Consider the following 26827-nt stretch of genomic DNA (forward strand, 5'->3'; position numbering starts at 1 on the left):
AAACATGAGAAAGTTGAATCGCCTATAGAAGTGAAATATGAATTAAAAGGTAGATGTTATGGATGTAATGAAGTTGGTTGTATGAAAAGGGACTACACAGGTAAGTCATTTAAATGAGTCACTAATTTTTATTGTTTTAATTGTCATGGTTTTGGTCATATAAAAGTTAATTGTAAGAAACTTAAATTTGATAATAGTAATAGAAATAGTAGAGTGTTTAGAGGTACTAACTCAGCAAGAAGAATATCTCAAGAAGGGAAAAATGGAGCAAGGAACAACATTTAATGTTGCAAGTGCAACAAATTTGGGCATATTGCAAGAAATTATAGAGCACTTCTTAACCACCCTAGATCTAGATTTGGAAACAATGCACTAGTATGCCAGTTGTATAACAACTTTGTTCATATAGCAAGATTTTGTAGAATGGATATGAGGAACAACATGAGGAAACCAAAATTTAGAAGGAACATGAACATAAATGCCTAAAGGAATGATAACAACAATGACAATTAGAAAAATAGTCTAAAAGAACATGTAGAATAATTAAAAGAAGTATTCTTCAAAGCTAAAGATCCATCAAGCTCACATGTAGTGTTTGAAGAGTAGTCAAATGAAGCACCCAAAAGCATAATGAAGTTAGCAATTGTATTTGATTCATCCTATTTGAATTAAGCACTTTTACAAAAGATTGAGCATTAGAAAGATAGAAGAGATGTTAGAGAATGTATAATTAATATGACTTAGAAGATGATATGCGTAAGCTATGGTTAAGTTCTCAAGTGATTTTGAGATACTATGTGGTTACATGAAACAAAATAAGTTACTAATAAAGAATGACCATTTTTTTGAGGATTGTGTACTTGTGCAATTAATGAAGTTTGTAAACTCAAAGGATTAAAGGATTTAAATCAAGATTTTGAGTATCATTCAAATGCATGAAGAGTTAAGGAGAAAATCGAGATTGAATCCAAGGAAATACAAGTAGCATTGAAGCAAATACATAAAAAAAAAATATTTCTATGTGATTGAGGTATTTATTAGATTTTGAAAATTTAAACTATGAATTTGAGTTCACAATTTGTAATAGACAGGGATCATAGAAGTTTGGTTCACAATTTTTAGGATGAGGAAATACCTAAGATTAACATAGACCCTATTCAACCCTTGAAATGAGACCCTACGAAAACATTTTTGGTTATCCCATATGTTAGAAATAATAGTCGACCAAGATAACTGAGAGGGGGGGAGAATCAGTTATCTCACAATTAAAACATTTATCTTCCTTAAATAAACTTAACCATTCAACCAAAGTAAAAAATAATCATAATAAGATGCACATAGAGAATTACACCAGATATATCAACTAGGGAAACCCTTCTTCAAAGGGAAAACCCCAATGGGAATGATGCCCATAAGATGATGTACTAATATAAATATTCCTTGTTAGAGGATGGACCCTGTTAGGAGTCTATTACAACATTTATTACATAGAGTCCCTATTAGGAAACTTTAGATCCCTGTTAGGAGATTCCATCCATATTAAGAGTTGTGCCAACATTGTTAGGAGTTGTAGTATAATGTATGCAAGAAGAACTCATTGCCCAAACATGCAATTTCAACTACAAGAAGAGCTCACTACTCAAACATGCAATTTACTATTATGTTCATCTTTCCTTTGTCCTATCAACCAAACCAATCATATTCATGCCTTTCAGACTAGGCTACGAACCTTGGATCCAAATATCAAACCTTGATTCATACAAAAATCCTTGGAAATGAAGTTTCCTTCACTTCTGATCTTCTTTGCTCAGCTTTGTTTTCTGCTCTCTTTGTTTCTTACAATCTCTTCTCTTCGATACAATTCTATTCCACATTCACACTACATGATAAAGGAAAATGTCCTTCCTTTATACCAAGTCCATAAAATAATTCCCTAAGTCGACTATTAGACCTTCTCAATTAATCATTATAGGACCACATTAAGATCACATTACACTTAGCGATAACATTAATCTTCTACCTTGCAACTTGAATATCTTTCCATACATGTAATATTATGATGAGCAAGCATATCCATGTCATCACCAACATGTATTCTTCACATCTCAACCTTTATTCTTAGAATAACAATTCTACTAAGAGATATAACAAGTTTACCAAAACATGCCTTTGTAAACTCTATCTCAAAATAAACATCACCAAAACTTATATAACTTCTTCTAGACTTTAAATTTCTTCGTCCAATGTTAACTGCATATACTAGATACTGATAAGTATCTCCCACAATCTTGGATAGTGACAATAATCAACTCACCATCCATACCAACTTGATCTTTCTCTTGTTGTTCTATTAGATACCACAAAAGACTACTATGTTGACATCAATGATAAACTTAGTCATGAATGTAACATATCATTATAGTAACATAGGAATATCATTAGCATTCATGCTTGCAATAATCTCCCCCTTTAGCATTGATGGAAACATAGATGGAAAACAACTAGTTCCAAGAATACCAACAAAAGATTGTTAACCTTGTTAGGAATAAGGTGTCTCAACCTTGTATAATTCCTATTCTTATTATTTGTTTTGTAAAATATATTTCTTACAAATAATGTTGATGTGTCGACATCTTGAATTGTGTGTAAGGAGATCATGACTAAAATGGTTATGACGGATTCCTATGACACGTAAGAGCTATGTTAGGAAGATTCAATGACAGGTGAAGACATGTGGCAACTAAGATGTTTGAGTATTGTACACTCTACCCCAATAGTGGGGTTCCTATTTTCTCAAAGAATGGTAAAACCCTAATACGGTTTACTTTTTGGGAGTAGCCCTAAAGTGAAGCACATGTTATAAGCATTTTTAGGGTTGCGAAGAGATGCGATGTGAAAAAGGTGTATTATTGGTATTGCGAGTAGCTACTGGAGTCTTCTGTTGATGATGTTGAACTTGCATTGCAAGTGTATTGTAACCTCATGTTGAAGATAATACATTGCACAAGTTCTAAAGGGGTGGGGTTGTTTTACCAAAAGGTTTTTCCCCACCAAAAAATCCTTGTGTTATGTGTTCCTTTCTCTGTCTATTTTTTGTATGCATGGTTGGCTACAATATTGTTGTTTACATGATATTGAATCTATAAGTGTAGAAGATTTTAATAGGATTTGCATCATAATTTCCTTATGAGATTAGTGTAGGAAGCTATTTTCGCACCTGAGTTTCCTTACAAGTGGTATCAAAGCTTGATAAACTTTTGATCCTAGTTGTTGGGTAGGGTTTTTTTTGAGCTAATCTCAAGTTGAGTGGGAGTCTTGTGCAAAGCATCCTGAATCTTATTTGCAAATTGAGATGGCAAGTTCATCATATGGAAGAATGGAGGTGGAGAAATTTAATGGCACTAATTTCAAGTTGTGGAAACTCAAGATGGAAGACATGTTGGAAGATCATGACCTATGGGAAGTGACTACAAGCACTACAAGACCAATAACTATAGCTCAAGAAGATTGGGATATCAAAGACCGTAAAGCTAAGGGTCTCATAAGACTTTGTTTAACCGATGCAGTCCTTCTGAATGTTCTAGATGAGAAAACTACATATAGTTTGTGGGAGAGACTTGGGGCCGTGTATCATGCCAAATCTTTGGTGAACAAGTTATTCCTGAGGAAGAAGTTGTATTCTCTATGAATGGAGAAAGGTGGATCCTTAACGTATCATTTAAATGCATTTAATCTGCTAGTTGCACGGTTGACATTAGCTGATGTCAAGTTAGAGGAGGAGGATCATTGCTACACACTTTTGTGTTCTTTACCAGATTCATGGGACCATCTTGTGATGGCTCTCAGAAGCACATTATTCACCTTCAAAATGGATGATGTGGTGTCTTCACTGCTATTAGAGGAGATGCGGAGAAAGCCTTCTGTTTTAGAAAAAGAAGCCCATGTTGTTCGTGGGAGATCCACAAAAAGAGGGAAGAAAAATGACAATAATTTTGACAATAAGGGTAGATCCAAATCCCGTGGGAAGTCAAAGACTTCCAATAAGTCCAAGGCAAAATGTTGGAACTGTGATAAGATTGGGCACTTCCGTAAAGATTGTAAAGAGCCTAAGAAGAAGAAGAAAGTCTCAGATTCTGGTTTTGAAAAATCTCAAGAAGATGGTGATGCATTCATCATAGCTTTGGCAACCCATGCATCTGATGATGTGTGGTTGGTTGACTTGGGTACATCTTTTTACATGACCTCTCATCAAAACTGGTTCTCAAGATATGAAGAGTTCGATGGTGGAAAGGTGTACTTGGGTGATGATTCTCACCTAAATATAGTTGGATGTGGAAGGGTCACTATCAAATTTCCTGAAGGACAAGTAAAGGGAATCAATGGAGTTATGCACATTCCAGGTTTGGCACGAAACCTATTATCTGTAAGTATGCTGAATGATGTAGGTGTGAAAATTGTTTTTTTCTAAAGATGGATGTAAGATGATGAGAGGAGCTATGGTGCTTGCTAAGGGTACTAGGAGAGGTACTTTGTTTCAACTTGATGCACACATTTCTTAGTGTAATAGTTCTTATGTTTCAAAGAAGAGAGTAGCTATCAGTTCATCCCCACCATTTGAATGAGCAATAAAGAAGACTGTGGTTAGTGGTTCTGATGGTAGTGCAACAAGTGTACCTAAGGGTGCAAAAACTTTGGAAGGAAAGCTTCCCACAGAAAAGACAATGTTATGGCACTTGAGATTTGGTCACATTGGTGAGAAGGGTCTCAGAACCCTGAAAAATAAAAATCTTTTTGAGGGGTTAAATGATTGCAATCTCGAGTTTGACTTCTATGAACACTGTGTATATGGTAAACAAAATCATGTTCAGTTTTACTCTAGTTCTCACAAATCTTCTGATGTTTTGGATCTTATTCATTCTGATGTATTTGGTCCTGTAAAAGTTCCTTCAATCTCCAAGTCTATATTTTTTGTATCTTTCCTAGATGATTACAGTAGAAGGACATGGATTTATCTCCTTAAAAGTAAGAAACAAGTCTTTAGTCGATTCAAGGAATTTAAAGCCCTTGTAGAGAATCAGACTAGTAAGAAGATTAAGTGTGTGAGAACTGACAATGGTGGTGAGTTTTGCTTAGCAAAGTTTGAACAGTTCTATAAAGAACAAGGTATCGAGAGGCATAAGACAACTTCGTATACCCCATAGAAAAATGGAGTTGCAGAGAGAATGAATAGGACACTGATGGAGAAGACTAGGAGTATGCTTAGTGGAGCTGGTTTAGAACAAAGGTTTTGGGCCGAAGCTGTAGCCACTGCTTGTTATCTGGTTAACAGATCTCCTATATCAGCCCTTGTTGGTAAGACACCCATGGAGGTGTGGTCTAGTAAGAAGCCTTCAATTAGACATCTTCGTGTTTTTGGTTTTGAAGCTTATGCACATGTTCCAATGGAGAAAAGATCTGAGTTGGAAAAAAAAGCTATTAAATGTATTTTCATCAGGTACAGTGCTGGTGTGAAAGGATACAAGCTTTTGGATCCTGTGACTAGGAAGGTGTTGTATAGTAGAAATGTTATTTTTAGAGAGCTAACATCTTCTCCTATTGTGCTACAACCAGATGAAAAAGAAAAGGAAAAACATGTTGTTCAGTTGCCTCCTACCCCTGAGAAGACTAAACAGAGAGACCATGTTGGGTCTAATGATGAGGAGAGCTCTTGCAGCTCTGATAGTTCAGAAGAAGAGGAAGAACAACCTTAACCTTAGCCCTTGAGGAGATCCATGAGACAAAGAAAGTAACCAGAAAGGTTTGGTTATTCTATGTTAGATTCCAGTTGTGCTTTTGCTTTGATTACTAACACTGCTGAGCCTAGATATGTGAAAGAGGCTTCAGGCATGGAAGATGCAGGTTCTTGGATTGAGGCTATGGATGATGAGATGGCTTCATTAGAGAAAAAAAAAAAACACGGGACCTTGTACCTTTTCCTAAAGGGAGAAAATTTGTTGGTTGTAAATGGGTGTTCAAGAAGAAATTTTGTGCAGATGGTAGTGTTGAAAGGTACAAAGCTAGATTGGTTGCAAAGGGTTATTCACAGGTAGAGGGAATAGATTATGGTGAAATATTATCTCTAGTTGCAAAGTTGACATCCATTAGATTTCTGTTATCTCTTGCTGCATCATATGATTTAGAGATAGAATAGATGGATGTGAAGACAACTTTCCTTCATGGTGATTTGGAGGAAGAGATTTATATGTCACAGCCTGAGCACTACATTGTTAAAGGTAAAGAATCCTTAGTTTGCAGATTAAAGAAATCTCTATATGGTTTGAAGCAATCTCCTAGGATGTGGTACCTTAAGTTTGATGCCTTTGTGTTGTCAATTGGATTTGTAAGATCAAAATCAAATCATTGTGTTTATTTTAGAATTGAAAATGATCGCCTTCTTATTGTTGCATTATATGTTGATGATATGTTGCTATTTGGGAAGGGTAAGGGTATGATTTCTGATTTTAAATCTTAGTTGTCAGCACAGTTTGAGATGAAAGATCTTGGGGCAGCTAGGTACATCTTGGGTATGGAATTCAGTAGAGATAGGTCTAACAAAAAACTTTGGTTGAGTCAGAATAAGTATGTGAAGTCTGTGTTGTACAGGTTCAGTATGGTAGATTGTAGACCACTATGTGTTCCTATTCCTGTGGGAACAAAGTTATCTGTAGATGATTGTCCAAAATATCCTAGTGAGGTGGAGGACATGAGTAGAGTACCTTATGCTAGTGCAATCGGCAGTCTTATGTATGCTATGGTCTATACTAGACCAGACATTGCCCAATTAGTGGGAGTCCTGAGTCGATTTATGGCTAATCCTGGATGGATATATTGGGATGCAATTAAGCGAGTATTCAAATATTTGAGGGGTACATCAAATTACTCCATATGTTATCATGGTAACTCTTCTAGATCTCTGCATTCAGTTTGTATTCATGGGTTTGTGGATTCAGATTGTGCAGGTGATATTGACCGTAGGAGATCCACCAGTGCTTATGTGTTCACTATGTTTGGTGGTGCCATTAGTTGGATGAGCAAGCGACAACTTGTGGTTGCTTTGTCCACTACAGAAGCTGAGTACATGGCTGCTACTCATGCTTGTAAGGAAGCCATTTGACTTAAGAGATTGTGTTCTGATGTTAGTGTTGATGCAAAACAAATTACTATTTGGTGTGACAGTCAAAGTGCTATTTGCCTTGCAAAGAATCCAACTTTCCATGCCAGAATGAAGCACATTGATGTGCAGTATCACTTTGTGAGAGATATGGTGGAAGATGGAAAGGTAAATTTGGAGAAGGTAGATACTGTGAAGAATGTTGCAAATGCATTAATGAAACCAGTGGGCACTGAGAAGTTCAGATGGTGTTCGGAGTCTATGGGCCTTTCGGCCTATAGCGGTTAGTTCCTGTTATGTTCTTGTTGCTCTTACAAGGTGTTTGACAAGTGGGAGAATGTTAGGAATAAGGTGTCTCAATCTTGTATAATTCCTATTCTCATTATTTGTTTTGTAAAATGTATTTCTTACAAATAATGTTAATGTGTCAACATCTTGAATTGTGTGTAAGGAGATCATGACTAAAATGGTTATGACAGATTCCTATGACATGTAAGAGCTATGTTAGGAAGATTCAATGACAGGTGAAGACATGTGGCAACTAAGATATTTGAGTATTGTATACTCTACCCCAATAGTGGGGTTCCTATTTTCTCAGAGAATGGTAAAACCCTAATACAGTTTACTTTTTGGGAGTAGCCCTAAAGTGAAGTGCATGTTATAAGCATTTTTAGGGTTGCGAAGAGATGCGATGCAAAAAAGGTGTATTTTTGGTACTACGAGTAGCTACTGGAGTCTTTTATTATTGATGTTGAACTTGCATTGCAAGTGTATTGTAACCTCGTGTTGAAGATAATACATTGTGTAGGTTCTGAAGGGGTGGGGTTATTTTATCGAAAGGTTTTTCCCCACCGAAAAATCCTTGTGTTATGTGTTCCTTTCTCTGTCTATTTTCTGTATGCATGGTTGGCTGCAATATTATTGTTTACATGATATTGAATCTGTAAGTGTAGAAGATTTTAATAGGATTTGCATCATACTTTCCTTATGAGATTAGTGTAGGAAGCTGTTTTCACACCTGATTTTCCTTACAAACCTTTCTTTTCAAATCCTCTTCATCAATCATTCTCCCCAACTATTTTATTCTCCTGAACATTTTGTACTCATTCTTTCTTCTCCTTCATGATTTTTTTCCTCATTATGTTCTCCCTTGTGATGTTTTCATGCAATACTTCTCCCTATTGACATCAATTTCAAAGGTTTCAACAACCATCAAACTTTGTACCAACTAATTCTTACTAGCTCAAGTGTCCAAAGACACAATTCAAAACAACATCCAACAAGAGTCCTAGATGACTTTGTCCATTAGAGATACTCCCCCATATAGGAAGCATCAGCATTCAATCCAAATAAATAATGGTGCTCTATTACACTAGACTGATGTACTCTTGCATCATCCACTCTGCTGTAGGAAGGGGCGTAATCCCTAGCATACCTTGCAAATACTCAAAAATCTCTTTGGGAAAAGGCTTGGTGAATATATCTACAATCTTCTCTTTAGTGCTCACATACTCCAATCTAATTTCCTTTTTTACAAATTTTTCTCTCAACATGTGATACTTGATAGAAATATGCTTGGTCTTCAAATGAAACACTGGATTCTTAGACATATTTGTTGTCACAATGTATGACAATAGGTTCATAGATTTATATCCTTATATTCTTCAACATCTTCTTCATCCAAAAAACTTGATTGTAATTGTTTGTTTCTACAACATTTTTGCTTCTATTGTACTTTGTGATGTATAATCCTACTTCTTGCTTAGCCAAGAAACCGGACTTCCTCCAAGAAATAAGGCTCCACCAATGGTGCTCTTTCTATCATCCATACTCCCTACCCAATCAACATCAGTATAAGAACTTAGAGTAAAATTATTAGATTTGTCATACCACAATCCAAACTTTGGTGTTCCTTTCAGATATCTAAATATCCTTTTGACTGTTGCATAAAGTGCTACTATGGGATTAGCTTGGAATCTTGCAACAATTCCAAGTACACTTGCTATATCTATCCTTGTTTGAGTTATATATTGCAAACCTCCAATCATAGATCCATACTTCTTTTGCTCAATAGTAGGATACTCATCCTTTGTAGATAACTTGTGTCCAGATACCATAGGTGTTCCAATAGGTTTACATGTTTCCAAACTAAACCTTTTTACTAGATCCTTCAAGTACTTAGTTTGAGAAATAAATATTCCTTCTCTATTCTAGTACAATTTATAATCCAAGAAAATATTTCATTTCTCTTATCATACTCATTTCAAATTCCTTCTTTGTTTCTTCTGCAAACTTGTCACTTTCCTCATCATTTCCTCCAAATATGATATCATCGAGAAATATTACCAAAATCATTAAACCATCATCAATTTTTTTACAATATAGATTACTATCTACCATACCTTTGCTATATCCAAGCTTTTCAAATGCTTGTCCAACCTTGCATAGTAGGTTCTACATGATTGCTTCAAGCCATACAATGCTTTCTTTAGTCTACATACTCTGTCCTTGTCATCTATCAAAGGACAACCTTTAGGTTGCTCAATGTATACTTTTTCTTCAAGTTCTCCATTCAAAAATGTTGACTTTACATCTATCTAATACACTTTGAATTTCTTATATGTTGCATAGGCTAAGAATAATCTTACTTCTTATATTCTAGCCACAAGAGCATAGGTCTCATCATAGTCTATTCCATCTTGCTATGAGTAACCTTTACATACCAATATTTCTTTGTTCCTTACAAATTTTCCTTCTTCATTCATCTTGTTTCTAAATACCCATTTAATTCCTATCACATTCTTGTCTACTAGTCTAGGGACTAATTCCTATGTCTCATTCTTTACTATTTGATCCAATTCCTCTTCCATTGCTTGTTTCCAATGATCATCTTTGCATGCTTCATTTGCATTCTTGGGTTCAACTTAAGATATCAAACATAGTTCTTCATTGACTTTGCTTCTTGTTATCACACATTTATCTTTGTTTCTAATGATCTGTTCAAATGGGTGATTCTTTATCATATTATTTCTCGAAGTAAGAGTTGTTATCTCAACTCTTGACTCTATTGAAGGTTCTGAGATTTGTTCCTACCTCAATTCTCCTTAATTCTACAAATCATTGTTAGTCTCAAGAAATAATTCATCATTCCTTAGCTTAGTAACAACATCATCATCTAAATTGTAATCAAATATTCTCTCTTGTATCCTGAATTTCTCATCAATTCTTACATTTGCACTTTCTATAATAGTCTCCAAAATTGTTTCCTCTATTGCTTACTCTTTATTAACCAATCTAGATTCATTAAAATAGTCTTTCAAGGATCTTTCCATACTTGCTCTAAATTCTTCAACTTTATCAAAAAGAAGATTCTTTCTAGCTTTTTTCAATCTCTTAGGACATCTACTCAAAAAATGACCAATATCTTTACATGTCCAACAAACAAAAATTTTCATACCTTCTGGTTCTCTCTTTGTAAGTATATCAATAGCTTCATTCATCTTTATGTCATCCTCTAATTTGGATCTATCTTTGCTTATGCTTTTGTTCTTTTGTATACAATAGAAAGATTCTAGATCTAAAAATTCAATATTCTTCTCTTTACACAAATATGATAAATGAACAAGAAGTTCCACCATTTGGGTGTCAAAATTTCCTCTATTAGATGTAGGACTATATTTCCTAAACATGCTTGCCATGGATATCCCAAAGTTTTTTAACTTTATCTTCAAGGACCTAATTTTCTGATATCTATTGTTAGAAAAAATAGTCCACCAAGATAATTGGTGGGGATGAATTAGTTATCCCACAATTAAAACATTTATCTTCCTTACAGAAACTTAACCATTCAACCAAAGTAAACAACAACCATAATTAGATGCACATAGACAACTACACCATATTTTTAACTAGGGAAACCCTTGATCAGAGGGAAAACCCCAATGGGAATGATGCCCACAAGATCATGTACTAATTATATAAATATTCCTTGTTAGAGGATGGACCTTGTTAGGAGTCTATTACAATATTTAGTACATGGAGTCCCTATTAGGAGACTTTGAATCCCTATTAGGAGATTCCAACCTTGTTAGTAGTTGTGCCAACCCTATTAGGAGTTGTAGGACAATGTATGCAAGAAGAGCCCACTGCCCAAATATGCAATTTCAACTACAAGAAGAGATCACTACTCAAACATGCAATTTACTATTATGTTCCTCTTTCCTCTATCCTATCAATTGGACCAATCACTGTCAGACCTTATAGACCATGTCATGAACCTCAAATCCAAATATTAAACCTTGGATCACACAATAAGACCTCAACAATGAAGTTTCCTCCACTTTCACTCTACTCTACTCAACTTTCCTTTCTGCTCTCTCTACTACTTACAATCACTTCTCATCAATACAATTCCATTCCACATTCATACTACATGATAAAAGAAAATTTCATTCCTTTATACCAAGTCCATAAAACAATTCCCTGAGTCAGCTTTTACACCTTCTCAGTTAATCATTATAGGACCACATTAAGAACACATCACACTTAGAGATAACATTAATCTTCCACCTTGAAACTTGAGTATATTTCCATACATGTAATATTATGACGAGCAAGCTTAGCATTCTCGTTTTGAGTGCCCATTCCAAATTTTGAGTCATTGTGAACCCCTATGAATGCTTTTCATGATTGTGTGTCCGACTATCATTTTAAGGCCTATATGGTGTTTTATTTTTCTAACACCTTGCATTGAGCCTATCCATTTGTTCTATGATGATAAACTAACATTCCAAACTATTCTGCAAAGTCCCATTTTGAGTAGTCTTCAGTTCTGCATTTTCTACCGAAGTGTCAAACAACAATAGAAACCCCAATTTTCCTTTGAATATCTTGTACCTGGTTAAGATTCATGACTCACTACTTTGAGTATGTTTAGTATGCATACCAAATAACCCATGTTCCAAGTTTCAAGTAATTTCAAATCCGTTTGACTAGGTTTCAAACCCCTCAAAGTTGGTGATTTATTGTTTTCATACATTTGCATATTGTTCATTTTTTTGGGTAGCCCTATTTGATAGACTATAAATTTTGACTAATTGATTCAAATAATAAAATATTTTTTGCATCACATTCTAGAGGTTATAGACTTTCTACATTCCTAATTTGAGCTTATGAAAAATCTGTTTGATCAGTTTTCAAATGTGATTCCATTTGCAATTTATAGAGTTTCACTAGTAATTATAAATGCAGATTGATCGAGAGCCTTGTTCAAGATGTTATAACTATGAATTCATGATTGCTTGAATTGAATGTTTTGTCCCCCTACATTCTACTCTAAAAATATTACAAGTGTGCCATTTTGCAAACTTTGATGAATCTGTCTACACATATTCCCAGGGTCATTCCATTTGCAAAAAATACTTTTCTGCTGATGTTCACTATCCTGCAAATCTAGGTTGCCCTCTTTGCATGCTTTCCAAATGCGTCCCATGATTCATCATAACCCCAAATCACAAAATTATATTCTCCTAATGACAATGAACTGTTGCCCTAGTTTTGAGAACTTCAAGTGCCCATTTGCCCAATTTTCAAAGCTCAAACCAAACCCATTTTCTAATTTTTTGACATGTTTATCTACAAGCAATTTTAAGGAGGCATGTTCAGAGGTCAATATCTTTTGGCCCTAATGTTGTCATGTAATGAGATTTGGAAGGCATGTTGAATGTGTCAAAGAGATAATATATCCAGAGTTTTAGAGCTTGATCAGATATTTGAATCAATTTTAAAGGCCAAGAAATAGGCCTCCTGACACAGATTTCACAGTGGTGCAAAAATGATTAAAATAAGTTTTTTAGTGATGATTTAGTGATCAAGTTTGATTCTAGATAGTTCCAAGTGATCAATGAATCAATTTTCCATGTCAGTTGTTCGGAAACAAATTTTTTTTAGCCGAACCTTCTTTGGGGCCCGACTGATTCTATTAGAATAACAACATGCTATGATCTTTTCTATTAATTAGGATTCAATGAATATGTAGAAATAATGTACAAGATGCAAAGATCAATATTATTGATACTCTAGGCTTGCACAAGACAATACGGTGGTATTTCTACTTTACCATTTTATTGGCTTAACCATAATAAACAAAATGAGATGTAAGACTTCAACCGTATTGATATAAGGATGAATATGGAGACTTATGAAAAGAACCCAAGCTTTTTGCATCAGATATGAAAGGATATGAAAGAGACGTTGTGTGAATCTCTTCAAAATTTTAGTTAACATCAGGCAACCAGCCAGGAAGGAATGTCAGGGCTAATGAACATATTACTAAGAGCAATCCAAAGTAGCAATGGAGGTGCCATTGGAACAAATCATCCATGATAGGAATGAGGAATGAGGAACTCCACATTTAAAAAAAAAAAGAGGAGAGCATCAACAAAGTAGCAATCCACATTTTGAAACAAGAAGTCACCCACACAAGGAAAGGATGCTTGTGATTTGGTGATTGCGTGAGCTGCAGGTTAGTCTACAAAAGGGTCTACACATGGAAAGGATTGAAGGCCCATTTTTATAAACATAAGTGCAATCCATGCCTTTAAAAATGACAAAGGCCACAATTTGTGAGAAGAGGTGCAAATGACACCAAATGATAAGAAGACCACATTTTGGCATAGGAGTGTGTCTGAGCAAAGAGAAAGAAATCCATGGCATCTGTAGGGAAATGATCCATGTTTTTAATAGAGAAACTAGACCATGTGAGAACCTACACTAGAAGAGGGAGTCGACAGGGTAGGGCACCCATGAGCAGGTAGTTTCATGCAAATGGGGAGGAAATCAAGGGAAGAAATATCATTCCCAGGTGTGAATGAGAGGGAACCATGGCATGAGAGGCATTTCAAGTTTGAAGGTAGGGATCTCCATGCATAGCAGTAGCAGTAGCCATGGTGGAGAGATTTGCATCCAATGTATAGGGGGAGTTGTGGAAAATGTAGCAGGAGTTTTGATCCCACATGTACAATGTGAGGTGTTTTGTATTTGTTTTTATGCCAACGCACACATACAATGAAATGTCTTAAAGACACATCTCTTTTGAGACTAACCTCATTTGGAGTGCCCCCCATCCAGCCAATAGATACATGGTCAACAAAGTTTTGACCCTCATCATGTGGTCGGGGGATAAAGTTTGTGGTTGTGTGATGATTAGACAAAATCATAGAATTGTAGAAGTAAAAACAAAGGTCCCCAATCCTATGATTTTTGTAAGATCGGGGCATAATTTTTGAAATCTCACTATGCTACGACTTTGTCGTATGATCAGAGGCCCAAAAATGAAGAGGTACAATGCTATGATGGGGAGTTTAAAAAAATTAATATATTAAATGTTTATTAATGTGGTCATATAATCCCATCGTATGATCAAAGATTGGAAGATAAGGAAGCTATGATATTACTATTTGTTCGTAATATGTAGGCTTTAAAAACATTAATTAATGTTTTTCAAATGATGATTGTTGAATCATAAATTGAAATTTGGCATTAGAGAGATAAAGTGAAAATGCGAAAGTAAAAATCAAAATCCAGGATAGTTTTCAATGCATAGATTTTCAAATTGAAAGATTTGAATTATTTTTAATACTATATAGTTTATACTATGTAACTTTTAAATTTTTCAAATTTTTAATACTTTGTTCAGTCTAGGGGCATGATTTTCAAAATGGTCTCAGGGGCATCATTTCAATCCAGAATGGGCACTATAATATACTGTTGGAACCAGAAAAGAGCAAATTTTCCATTTTTGCTATTAGTTTTTGTGCAGGTGTTTGCCAAAAATAGCTATAGGAGGTTTTCTAATTTCAAGGGCTTGTCAGTGAAAAGTGAAAATTTAATGTTCTAGATGAAATTGCAATCAAATATAGACATTATTTCATCATGTATGACTTCTCTGGCAATTTTGAGGATGATTTGATTGTCTTTGATGCAGTTCGGAGCAATTATATTTTTTGGCAACAACACAAGCTACTTTTGCTAGCAAAAGCTAAAGTGACAAGCAAAGATCAAATTTATGAGCTTTAGTATAGTTTATGATGATCTCTTGATATTTCTCCATGAGATATTTTGTAGATTATGTAGGTGAGATATATCAGATATTCTGGCTTCATTATGATCTTAGTTGTAGGCAGTTGTGGGAACTTCAATTTTAGCAAACTTCAGATTGAAGATTATTTCAGTGGGACACATGTCAAATTCACCTTCTAGATTCCAAAAATACCTTCTCTCCTATTTATCTTCCTTTTCTTCTCTTTGTAATGGTTCTAGTTGTTGGATATTTTCATTACAGTGTAACTACTTTGTGGTTCCAATCTGGTTGAAATCCTTTCCCTTTACTGTGATACCATTTTCCTAGTGTTCCTCTGCTATGAACAATAGTAGTATATTTCTTTTGAAGAATTTATAGTATACAGTCATTCTTTGTGTATTTTTTGAGTCTTGATATGTAGATGATGTATTGATGTCAATGAGATTAATGCAAGAGTTTAACCTTCTTAGTTTTATTTTGATTCTCATGTCTTGCTTCTGTTACTTGCAATGTTTTGTGTTTCAGAATGAAGAGCTTAAATTCATTAGTAGTCTTGAAGGGTTGTATGTCAAGATAAACTTGTTGTTGGAACAAAGAAACCAAGCAAATTCTTGTTTATACTGATAGGGTTGTAGGTTACATCAGAAGGATTTCATCATAAGTATGAGAGTTGTTATGAAGATTGATGTCCGTTTGTAAGTCAAATAGATAGATCAGATGTCTAAGTATAGAAGTATATTAAGATGTCCATTTGTATGTTAGTATATTAAGTATATTAGTTGATTTCCCAATGGATAAGGGATTGGTTAGTTTAGAGATTGCATATCCTCTATTTTTGCATACCTGGGTTATGCTGAGATATCAAAACTTTAATTGAATATCAATTTCCCATTTTCTGTTTTGAAGAACTAGAATTGTTGGTCATGGCTTGTTTGATATTACTCTCTTTGGTTGTAATTAGCTACTACAATCAAGAAGTTTGTTATTAAATCATAGAAGGATATTGACCATTTCTGCTATAGGGGATAATCTTGTAGAGAAGAATATCAAGTCAATGAGATAAACCCCTTAGGTTTTCCTGTATATGAGAAAATATGATAGCAAGTAATACTAATCTATTTAAAAACAAAAGCATTAACTAGCATAAAAATCATAACATATGAGATAGACAAAGTGAAACCCTCAAATGAGAATATGATCCATGGAATGGCTTTCCCAATGAGGATAGTCACTTGATTTAGGGATGAGTCTATTATGTAGATTTTGGATATATGCTCAAGTTTCAAAATAGCTTCAATGGATTTGAAATTTTTGGTGTGAATGATGGCTTTGATATAGATTTGGCTTCTCAAACTAGAATTATAACTTTAGCTCAAAGATTGTGATGATATGGCTTGGGAGGGGATCCAATTTATAGGCCAAGGGCTTGAGGGGTGGAGGGTTAAGATGAAAGGATGGATGAAAGCTTATGGAGGGCTCAGATTGTATGAGAGGAGAGCACATGGATTGTGCTTCCTTACAATCAATCAGGGAGTGACACATGTCACAGGGTGAGTGGATGGAGGAAAGGGCAAGGATGAGTCAACAAAGGAGGCTCAAGGCCTTAAATGGCCCTCATAATGGCTTGTAAGAGCTTTTAAGGGCATGTAAGAGCATTGAAGGCTTTGTGGTTGGGATATTTTGAGGGAGGCGACTTTGATTTGGCTTAGGAAAGTCTTAAGCTCACTTAGGGAATGTGACAAGGTTAGGGGGGGGATTAGGCTTGGGTTAGGATTAGATTAAAGATGTTAGAGATGTGCAAGTGGATGGCATTCATGAGGGTGGGTGAGTTAGTGGCTAAGCTAAGTTAGTATGGGTGGATGGGGTGGATTAGGCTAAATGGAGGATTTAGGATGGACTTAGGGGTTATTAGATTTGAGGGTTTTATTTATTAAAGTGATTTTAATAAATTTTGGAATTAGATAGGAGAATAGGATTAATTGATAAATAATGGGTTATTTGATTTATCAATTAGGGCTATAGATGATTAATTGAATTAATCAACTAGGGGATGGAAAAAGATTAATTAAATAGGAATTTAATTAATGATGCCTTTAGAGATAGCTAAATAAGATTACTAAACCAGTGTAATCAAATTTAGGTGTCTACATGTTGCCCCTCTTTGACATAGTGTTGAGACAACACTATTTCAAAGAAGTTCGAACAAAGACGACACGAGGAAGGTGTTTTAGCAGAAAGGTTGCCCCAGTCTTGGATAAAAAGAGTAGAGACAAGACTTAGAGATGCCCCCTCAAGAAGGTGGTGGGGAGAGAAGACGAGGATCGACAGCTTCTTAAAAAATACAAGAATTCGGGATGAGTAGAGACATAGATTGGCAAAGAGAAGGGGCTGAATTAGCTCAAACTCTCACTAAGGGAGAATGATAAAGGGAAGATCAGATGCTCAAAAGGAAGCAAGCTTAAGACATTCCAAGATTGGGGGGAGGATGAAGGAGCAGAGCTTTATAAAAAGGAATCCAGGAAGAGGGGAGGGATGATGGGATTATAAAGCTGATGCAACAGGATTTCAAAGAGTCAGATTGGCGAAAGATGGGTTTCAGAGATCCCTAGGACTAGGATTGTGGATCTCGAAAGATGAGGCTTGGTGGATTGATTGGATTGATGGATTCCTAAGACTAGGATTGTGGATCCCTAAAGCTAAAAGTGAAGATTGATTCAAAGAGATATTGATGCATAAGCTGGCATAGGTGCTGGATATGGATGGGGGATAATGGAGATGAAGGGAATCCATTGAAGCTTTTTGAGTAGGGGGGTACTTCAAAGAGAAGTACCACCATGTAGTTGAGCACTAGATTTGCTATAGGACTATTGGTTAATTGCCAAGGTTACCAAGAACATCAAGGCTTTTTCACCAACTATCCAGAGGACTAACGAACTGACTCAAAACAAACATGCAAGGATTGCCCCAGCATCACACATGAATCTCGAAAGAATTAGAGTGGAACTGACACTGGGTAATCCACAAGTAGAAAAGAAAAACAAACAAAAGACTAGATCAAGACCTTATGCTCAAATTGCCCCATTCACAGTATACCATGATATGGAAGATCATGGCAACCTTGAGGAGGGAACAAGGAGATTTCTTGGAAAGGATACTTCAAGATCCAAAAGGGAAGATTTCAAATCAAAAGAAAGCAAAAATCCAAAAGAGAACTGTTTGCCAATGAGATGGGTAGGATGAGGTACTAACGGACCAAGATCAGACATGAGGAAAGCTATATCCTACAAGGATCTATCGGAGAGCACTTAAGTTGGTGGATCTGGATGAGTGATGCATTTGGCAGGCTGAACTAAGAAGGATGACACTTTGGTGATAGGAGATCTACCTAAATGATGCATTGGGATAACTAACCAAGATGTGCAATGTGTGCAAGATGTTGATCAAGGATGAACTGACACGAAAGTTGGATAGATACAATGGTACTAAGCTAAAGAGGATGTACAAGCTGATGGACCAAGATATGTTACAAATGTACAAGGTTTTGTTCATGTTTTGGTTTTTTGTGAGATGGAAATGTTTGTGAAGGGTGGGATGTTTGTAATAGTTGATAGGTGGATAGGTAGATGGTTTACGAAAAGCTTAAGTGAAAATGGGATTCTTTGTGTGCATGTGATAGGATACAAGCTAGGATACTAGATTTGGCATATAATACAAGTTGGAATATGCTACAAACTTTGGACAAGATTTGGATATACAAGCTATGATACAAGGGATGATACTAGATTTACAAGCTGGGGTACAAGATTTACAAGTTGAGGTACAAGATTTACAAGTTGTACAAGAGGTATTTACAAGCTTCATTTAGATTTTGGATATTTGGTTGGAACACCAAGGGACCAAGTAGGTGTTTTATGTGATGGTTGGTGAATGGATGAGGGATAGGATAGTGATAGATAATGGATTAGTCTTAGTACACAAGACACCTGAATTACCAGGTTTTCACCAAGGTACCTATCCAAGGTGCTTGAATTGCCAATTTTTCACCACTGGATGCTTATTTCTCTTTACTATTTTTTTATATTTTTCAAAAGCTGGGTATACCAAAGATCTTCAAGCATAGAACTTCTTGAGATGAATGATGTTAGTAGGATCATTCAAGAGTTATCCTTCTGGTGTAGATAGCTGATAGGCTCCAGAGCCAAAGGAGGTAGTGACAACATAAGGACCAAGCCAGGAAGGTTCAAACTTGCCTTCTTTTCTCGATCAGCTTGGACTTTCATATTTTCTTTGAGGACCATGTCGTCCGGCTAAAAGTGTCATGGAAGCACCTTCTTGTTGAAATTCCTTCTGAGACAAGTTTGATAGACTATGAGATGATCATAAGCTTTTCGTCACTTCTCATCTAAGAGATCTAGCTGGGTGAGCCGAGCTACTCTGTATTCTTCTTCTAATATTTGCCCTCGTAAAGATATGTGCAAGGAGGGAAGTTCAACCTCTATGGGTAGTGCCACTTCGGCACCATAAACTAGGGAGTTTGGAGTTGTGCCTGTGGATGTATGGAAGGAGGTTCAATAGGCCCATAGGGCTGGATTTATTTGTAGGTGCCAATCGTGGCCGAAATCATTGACAACTTTCTTTAGGATTTTGAGGAGGGTTTTGTTAGTTGCCTCTCCTTGTCTGTTACCTTATGGGAAATATGGGCTAGAAAAGTGGTGATGGATGTGGAGGGAAGTGCATAATTCTTCCATGTTGAGGTTTTCAAAGTTACCTCCATGGTCAGTGAAGATGGTGGATGGGATACCAAAGCGGCAAACAATGTGGTACAAGATGAACTTGGAGACCTGAACTCCTGTAGCTGAGACTAGGGGGACAACTTCCACCTATAGACACCTAAAAATCCTTTAGAAAATAAAATATTTTTATTTTTTGAAAAAAGTCCCTGATGACATCATCATTAATTAATTAATTAATTATTTAATTTATTTATTTATTTTTATGCCATTAAATCTCTTTATCTTAATTTAAAATATTTAATTTAGGAATCCCTCCCAAAAATGTTTAAATCTTATTTAAACATTATTTCCTTATTTATTAATTATTTAATTAATAAATTGATCAAAAAACCCAAAATAAATAAAAAATTTATTTTTTGCCCAAAACTTGGCCAATTTCCTTAAGACCACTAACCTCTTCCAAAATCTTTTAATCCTTCTTTAATTTTGATTAAAGGCTAATCCCATCATTTCTTACCCCTAATCCCAACTCAAAATATTTAATTAAGATTAAATATTAATCCTCATGTTTATTAAAAAAGTTTTAATAAATATCTCCTAAACCCAAAGCCTTGAAATAAATAAAACTTTATTTATTTCCTAAAAATCTAATTCATCCTCATCCTAAGAAGTTCTAGACTCTTCTAGAAAGTTTTCATCCTCATCCTAGGAAGTTCTAGACTATTCTAAAAAATCTTTATCCTCATCCAAAGTCTAGACTCTTCTAGAAGATGTCTTTAAACCTAATCCTAATCCCCTCCTAACCTTGTCACATTCTCTAAAAATGGGTTAAGACTTACTAACCCAAGCCAAAGTTAACAAATATCTCCTCCTTCACCCACCCTCATTAAATGCCATCCACTTGCCTATCCCTAAGCTAATCCTAAACCATCCTAATCCATCCTCTAATCATTTGCACAATCCTAAGCAAGCTTAAAACCTTCCTAATCAAGCCCAAGTCGAAATTCCTCTCATCTCCTTCAAGATATCCCAACCATAAAACTTTATGAAGCCCACTAGGTCATAAATGACTCTTCCAAGCCCTTTTATTGCTCTTACTAGCCATTATGCAGGTTTTTATGAAGATTTTATCCCTTGAGCCTCCTTTGTTGACTCATCCTTCCCCTTTCCTCCATCCTCTCACCGTGTGACATGTGTCACTTCCTGATTGGTTGTAAAGAAGCACAATCCATGTGCTCTCTTCTCATGCAATATGAGCCCTCCATGAGCTTTTTCCCATCCTTGCATCTTAGCCCTCAATCCCTCAAGCCGCTTGCCTATAAATTGGATCCTTCTCTTTTGCAAAATAACACAATAAATGAAGTAAAGTCATAATGCCATTTTAAGAAGCCATTTTACATCAAAACCATACACTCACACCCAAATTCCAACTCCATTTGAAGCCCTTTTTGAAGCATAAGCTTGAGCATACATCCTATCTATTTAGACAAAGCTACTCAACAAGAGAGCTTCTCATTGAGAGAGTCCATTAATGGCTCATATTCTCAATTGAGAGTTCATCTTAGTCTATCTTGAAGTTTATGAATTTTTTTTAGTTTGTAGAAGTTTTATTTAAATTTGGTTTCTATTAGCATACTACCATTGCTCATATACATTTTGGCACGCCCGGTGGGACCTCGCATGGGTCATCTTCATTAGCTTTTTTAGTCAAGTTTTGTATGTCATTTGCTAATTTTGGCTAATTTTGTTTGTTTTTGTGATTGGTAGGATTGTATAAATTGGTTTTGTAGGTCCACATGAGCATGAAAAAGACAAAAGAACTCATAATCTATCTCATAGTGTTTGCAGATTTTTCAAGTTTATAGGTGGAAAAAGCACTTGGAATTCTTCTTCCTCTTCTTGTCTATATTCTTCTTATTCCATATACTTCTTCTTCTTCTTGTGGGAGATCTTGGCCATTTTTTTTTGAAGGAAGCAAAATCATACACACTTCTTTTTAGTGCTTAAAATGAACCCCTAAATCATACTTAAATCTATTAAAAAACTAAAAATTTGCAAAAAAAAAAAAAGCCTTTTAACAAGTGAAACTAAACCAATCCAATCATTTGCATCCTTGCAACATCAAGGTTTTAGATGCATTCATGCAAAATTAGGAACTGTAGTGCCTGCCCCTAGTTCACATTTTGTTATCATTGCTGGACTCTTTTGGAGCTAGTTTTATGTTGATGGTTAGCAGCATTCTTTTGAGATTATCAGATATTGTGCTATGAGATCACTTAGACTTTATATTTCATGTATGCATGATGATTATTTTAGTGTTCGCAATTATTGATGATGATCATTACATTTCTTGTAGTTATAATGATGATTAGTAAGATGATTTATTATCATATGTGTTTTCTTATGGATACTTACCCCATACTTGCATGTGTATGGTGTGTGTGTTTTCTTTGCGTGTTTTCTTTTGTATGGCGTGTCTGATGTGGTTAAGGAAGGGAGTCGTAGTCACCTACTAGACGGGATCTACACGATGCACCACTTCCTGCCATTGCCTATTTAGTTTAGTATATATTGTGCTTGTACATGCATGGTTTTTATGCAGGTTGCAGGTACCGGGTATCAACTTCCCTGAATTGCTAGGATGAGCGTACCCTATCACATTATCTCAATGATAAGAGAGGGGAGATAAATTCTCAAGTCCAAATTTCAACCCTCTAAGCCATTTGTTCTAATTGGAAAATTAGGACATGTATCTGAGTTGAGTACCCTCTGAATATGTCGGATGACGTAATTCATGATATTAACCCTTGGTTTGATTTTGTATGTATTTTGGCTATGATGGATTTTCATATTTTTACCTTGTGAGTCTTTGATGTATTTTCTATTAATTAAGCCTAATTAAAAGATTTAATTAATGGTTTAATTTAATGGAAAATTAATATGATATTTTAATATTTATTTTATTTAATTAATTGGGAAATTAATTAAATAAAATAATTAAATGTGAAAATAAAAGTTATAATATTAAATTTGGAATGTGACAATATTTATTTTAATAATAATATATTTGGAGTTCATTTTTAAATAAATGACTAAATAATATTATTATTAAAGCTAATAAATATTTTAGCAATTAAGTTTTGGAAAATAAAATTTAAAAGTGGAAAATATATTTTTAATTAGTAAAAGATTCTAAATTTCTTGTGATTAAAATATAAATATATTAAGATTGCAAAGTGGAATTATAAAAGTTAGTGCATGAGATTTAATAAATTAATTAATTAAATTAGAAAGAGTAAATTAAATATTATATTAATTAATGTGTATTATTTGCTCACATAGGAGTTTGCACTCTAAGAATGCACTAGTTGTCTACACTTAGAAGTTAGCATTTTAATTGAGCACATGGTGTCTACAACCTTAAGACTCATCTAGAAGGTTGGAGAAGGCTCATGCTTGGTTGTCATGCTTATCTTCTAGTTGTTTCTAGAAACACTCTAGATGCATCTTAGAGGCCTTTAAATTGAGGCTCTCCTAGTGTGTTTGGACAGGCAAGCAAAAATGAAAGCCTTATGAAAGCTTAACGGAAGCTACAAGCTACAAGCTAAAATGGAAGCTTCAAGCTTCAAGCTTAAATGTGTTCAAGAAGCTCTACATTCAGATTTGCCTCTACAAGTACTCCTACTTACTATGAGGTGGAAGTGCTCAAGGAATGGCAAAGGCTGAAGAAGGAGAGAGATGAGTAGCGAGGTATAGAGGTGGAGCAGCAGCTATGGAGGTAACCTCACCACAACCCAATGTTAAGCTAATCAATTGTTGGACTTTCGAAGATGTGGAGGTACGGTCTCAAATGCCTCTGAAAACTAATATTCCTAAAATTTGCACAATGACTATCTGCTTACATGATACTCTTGAATTTTCCCTTTGGTGTAAGAATTTGTATGCGGTTGATAAATGATGCCTTCGATATATATGTTGTCCCTTACAATCCATGGTGGGATGTAGACTCTCTTTTGAGGGATCAGAGTATATGTCTGCTTTATGTTCTTACAGCTTGTGATGAACCCTTAACATTGTTCGTACCATACTAGCCACATTGTTACCTTCGAATGCACGGGTCATTAGATATGTGAATCTATTTCCCTTCCTAGTATTCTTTGTTGTGTTCTTTTGGTTATTCGATAATGGATCTATTCTCCTTATATATCGGTCGATGACCCTAAAGCCTGGCCACGGGGATCTTGTGAAGAATCTGTATAAAACTGTAGCCAGTTTAGTAGATTTTATCAATAAGTGTTTATTTGTGTGCAGAACATATGTTAACAGTAGCAACAAGAGTGTAGATTACTTGGTGTGGTTTGTACAAAATAATGGAATAGCCACATATCGAGTTTTGCAGAAATGGGTGATCTTCACACATGTTGTTTGTTTATTATTATCACATTAAAATTTCACGCGCACTTCAGGTCAAGTCAATGCTCAGGGTGTGTTCTGTTGCAAAACCTTATTCTTTTCAGTGTTAGGGTCTTCCTTTAAGTATTTGTAAACCATTATCAAGGTCACCTGATATTCAAAACATGATGAGTATGATTTGATAAGGAATTTTCCGTAGCGAAGTATTTGAACTTTGCTGACATAATAAGCTTGTTATTTTTAACCTAACCATTAGACCATTCATGGTATGTAAGTTCAATTCTTGGATTCGTAATATAATGCTCTACCCGCAAAATTTTTTCCCACGGCAAACACAAGTAGTCATGTCTTCGACACCCCATCAGAATCTTGATTGTCGCTGCCAATCCAAATCAAAGAGCTACTCCAAGTGATTATTATCGCATCGGTGCAGCCACCTCTCCAATCTCCCCCTTGATAGGATTGCCATGGAAGATATTATTTATATCTTGTCCACAGGAATACTTTTTAAGATAAATCAGTACAGACACACCCTAGTAGCAGTAGATGGATCCTCCTGAAAAAAAACAAATCATCTCGAAGATCTGTAGCTAGATGAAACACAATTCTTATTTCCATTATGTACTTCTAGGATTGTTATTTTGCACAGTGAATCATTAATAAAGGACATCACATTCACACAGAAAAAATATGATGCAAATGCCTTCAGTCCTCTTATAAAGGGCAGTGATCATTGATCACCTAGCTTACATAATTAGGTTTGGAATACTATTCGTGTTAACTGTATTCCCAATAGCAAATTTGATCATCCATTACCGTAGATTACATGTTAGTTGTGGCATGAGAGGGAGCTTCAAATTATTGCTGCTTCCTTATATTATATCAATCATGGATTCCGTAGTGTTTGCCAGTAAACTTCAACTTTTCTATGGGCCACACATTCTATTTGACACCTATGCATATCAATTTGTATGAGATCGCCAACACCAATAATGGAGTACATTGACTTCTTCTACAGTCATCGGTTAACACCAACAAGAATATTCAATTTTTGGATCAAAATGACAACTGTATTATTACTGACATTAATAATATCCAATCAATCCAAACAAAGTCATATATTTGTTGGGATGAAACTCATTAGAGATCCCTCAACCTAAAATGGTTAGAAAAATGGATTACTAATAATAATTTTATAATTATTATGTAGTACGTAAACAATAAGTTCTATAATATTCCTTTGAAAGAGGTTTAATTGAAGATACTAATATGTATATTAAGAAATTGTTAATTGTTGTTGAAACATTAATTAATAATTATGAAATAATTATTAATTAATAAGATTGGTAACATTGAACAAAGTTAATCAAAATCATTACTTAGAAAAGTTGATTGGTGAGCCATCCTTTTTTAATTGCTACTCTAAAGTCATCTAGAAAATAAGAAAGAGTTAAATTTCATTGGATAAAATTGTGTTGCCACCTAGGAAAATGGGACCCTATGGTTAAGCATTAGTTTTACCAACTAATCTAATAAAATTAAATTTAGTTTAAGATTAGTCAATAATAGAAGAAGCATAATTAGTCATTGGACAATTTAAGTAAATAAAATGTAAACGAGGGTTAAAGAAGATATTTTGACAAATTAAATTGTTTACCTATTATGGTAAATGAACTTAATATTGAATCCATAATTTTCCTTGATAAGACCTCTATGATTCTTTATTATTATTTCAATAATAATTGATAATGAAATTTCGTTATTATAGGTTTTAATTAATAAAATTAAAAGGTAATTTTACTAATTACTCATGACTAATAATTGTTGAGGTAGTAAGATAAGTATTTGGACTTTGATGAACTACAGTTAATTAAAGTTAGTTTAATTAAATTGATGATGTATATAGTTACATGAGAATTGTGGAAATGTTATGATATTGTCTAGGATTGATATTATCTAATCATTTGAATGAGACGAATAGATAATACTTGCCTAATGATTATTTTGAGGATTGAGTTAATAAAGATAGGTATTTGGTTTTCTGATGATTAAAGAAGTTGAATTTTAATTTATGAAGTTATTGCTAATTATTGACTGACTGATATTCATTCAATCAATAATATAGTGATATAATTATTGATTGATTTTATTGTAGAATTAATTAAATTTAATTGATTATAAAATACTATAATGGAGTTTAAATTGATACGATTGTTTCTGATTCAGTTCGTTAGATAATGGGATCATTTGGCACTCTATATTTCATGTAGGCATATTGATGATTATTCAGTATTTTTAGATGTTGATGATTAACTTTATACACTTGAAGTATACTTGAAATGAAAACTGGAAACCCCTACATTTGAAAATGGAAAATGAAACTCCACACATTATTCAACTATGAGATTATAGCAAAACCAAAACATGTGTTTGCATCGTGTATTCTTTATG

This window comes from Cupressus sempervirens, chromosome 10, assembly GCF_028749045.1.
Source record: "Cupressus sempervirens isolate cs-2001-9-10 chromosome 10, ASM2874904v1, whole genome shotgun sequence".
Lineage (NCBI taxonomy): Eukaryota > Viridiplantae > Streptophyta > Pinopsida > Cupressales > Cupressaceae > Cupressus > Cupressus sempervirens.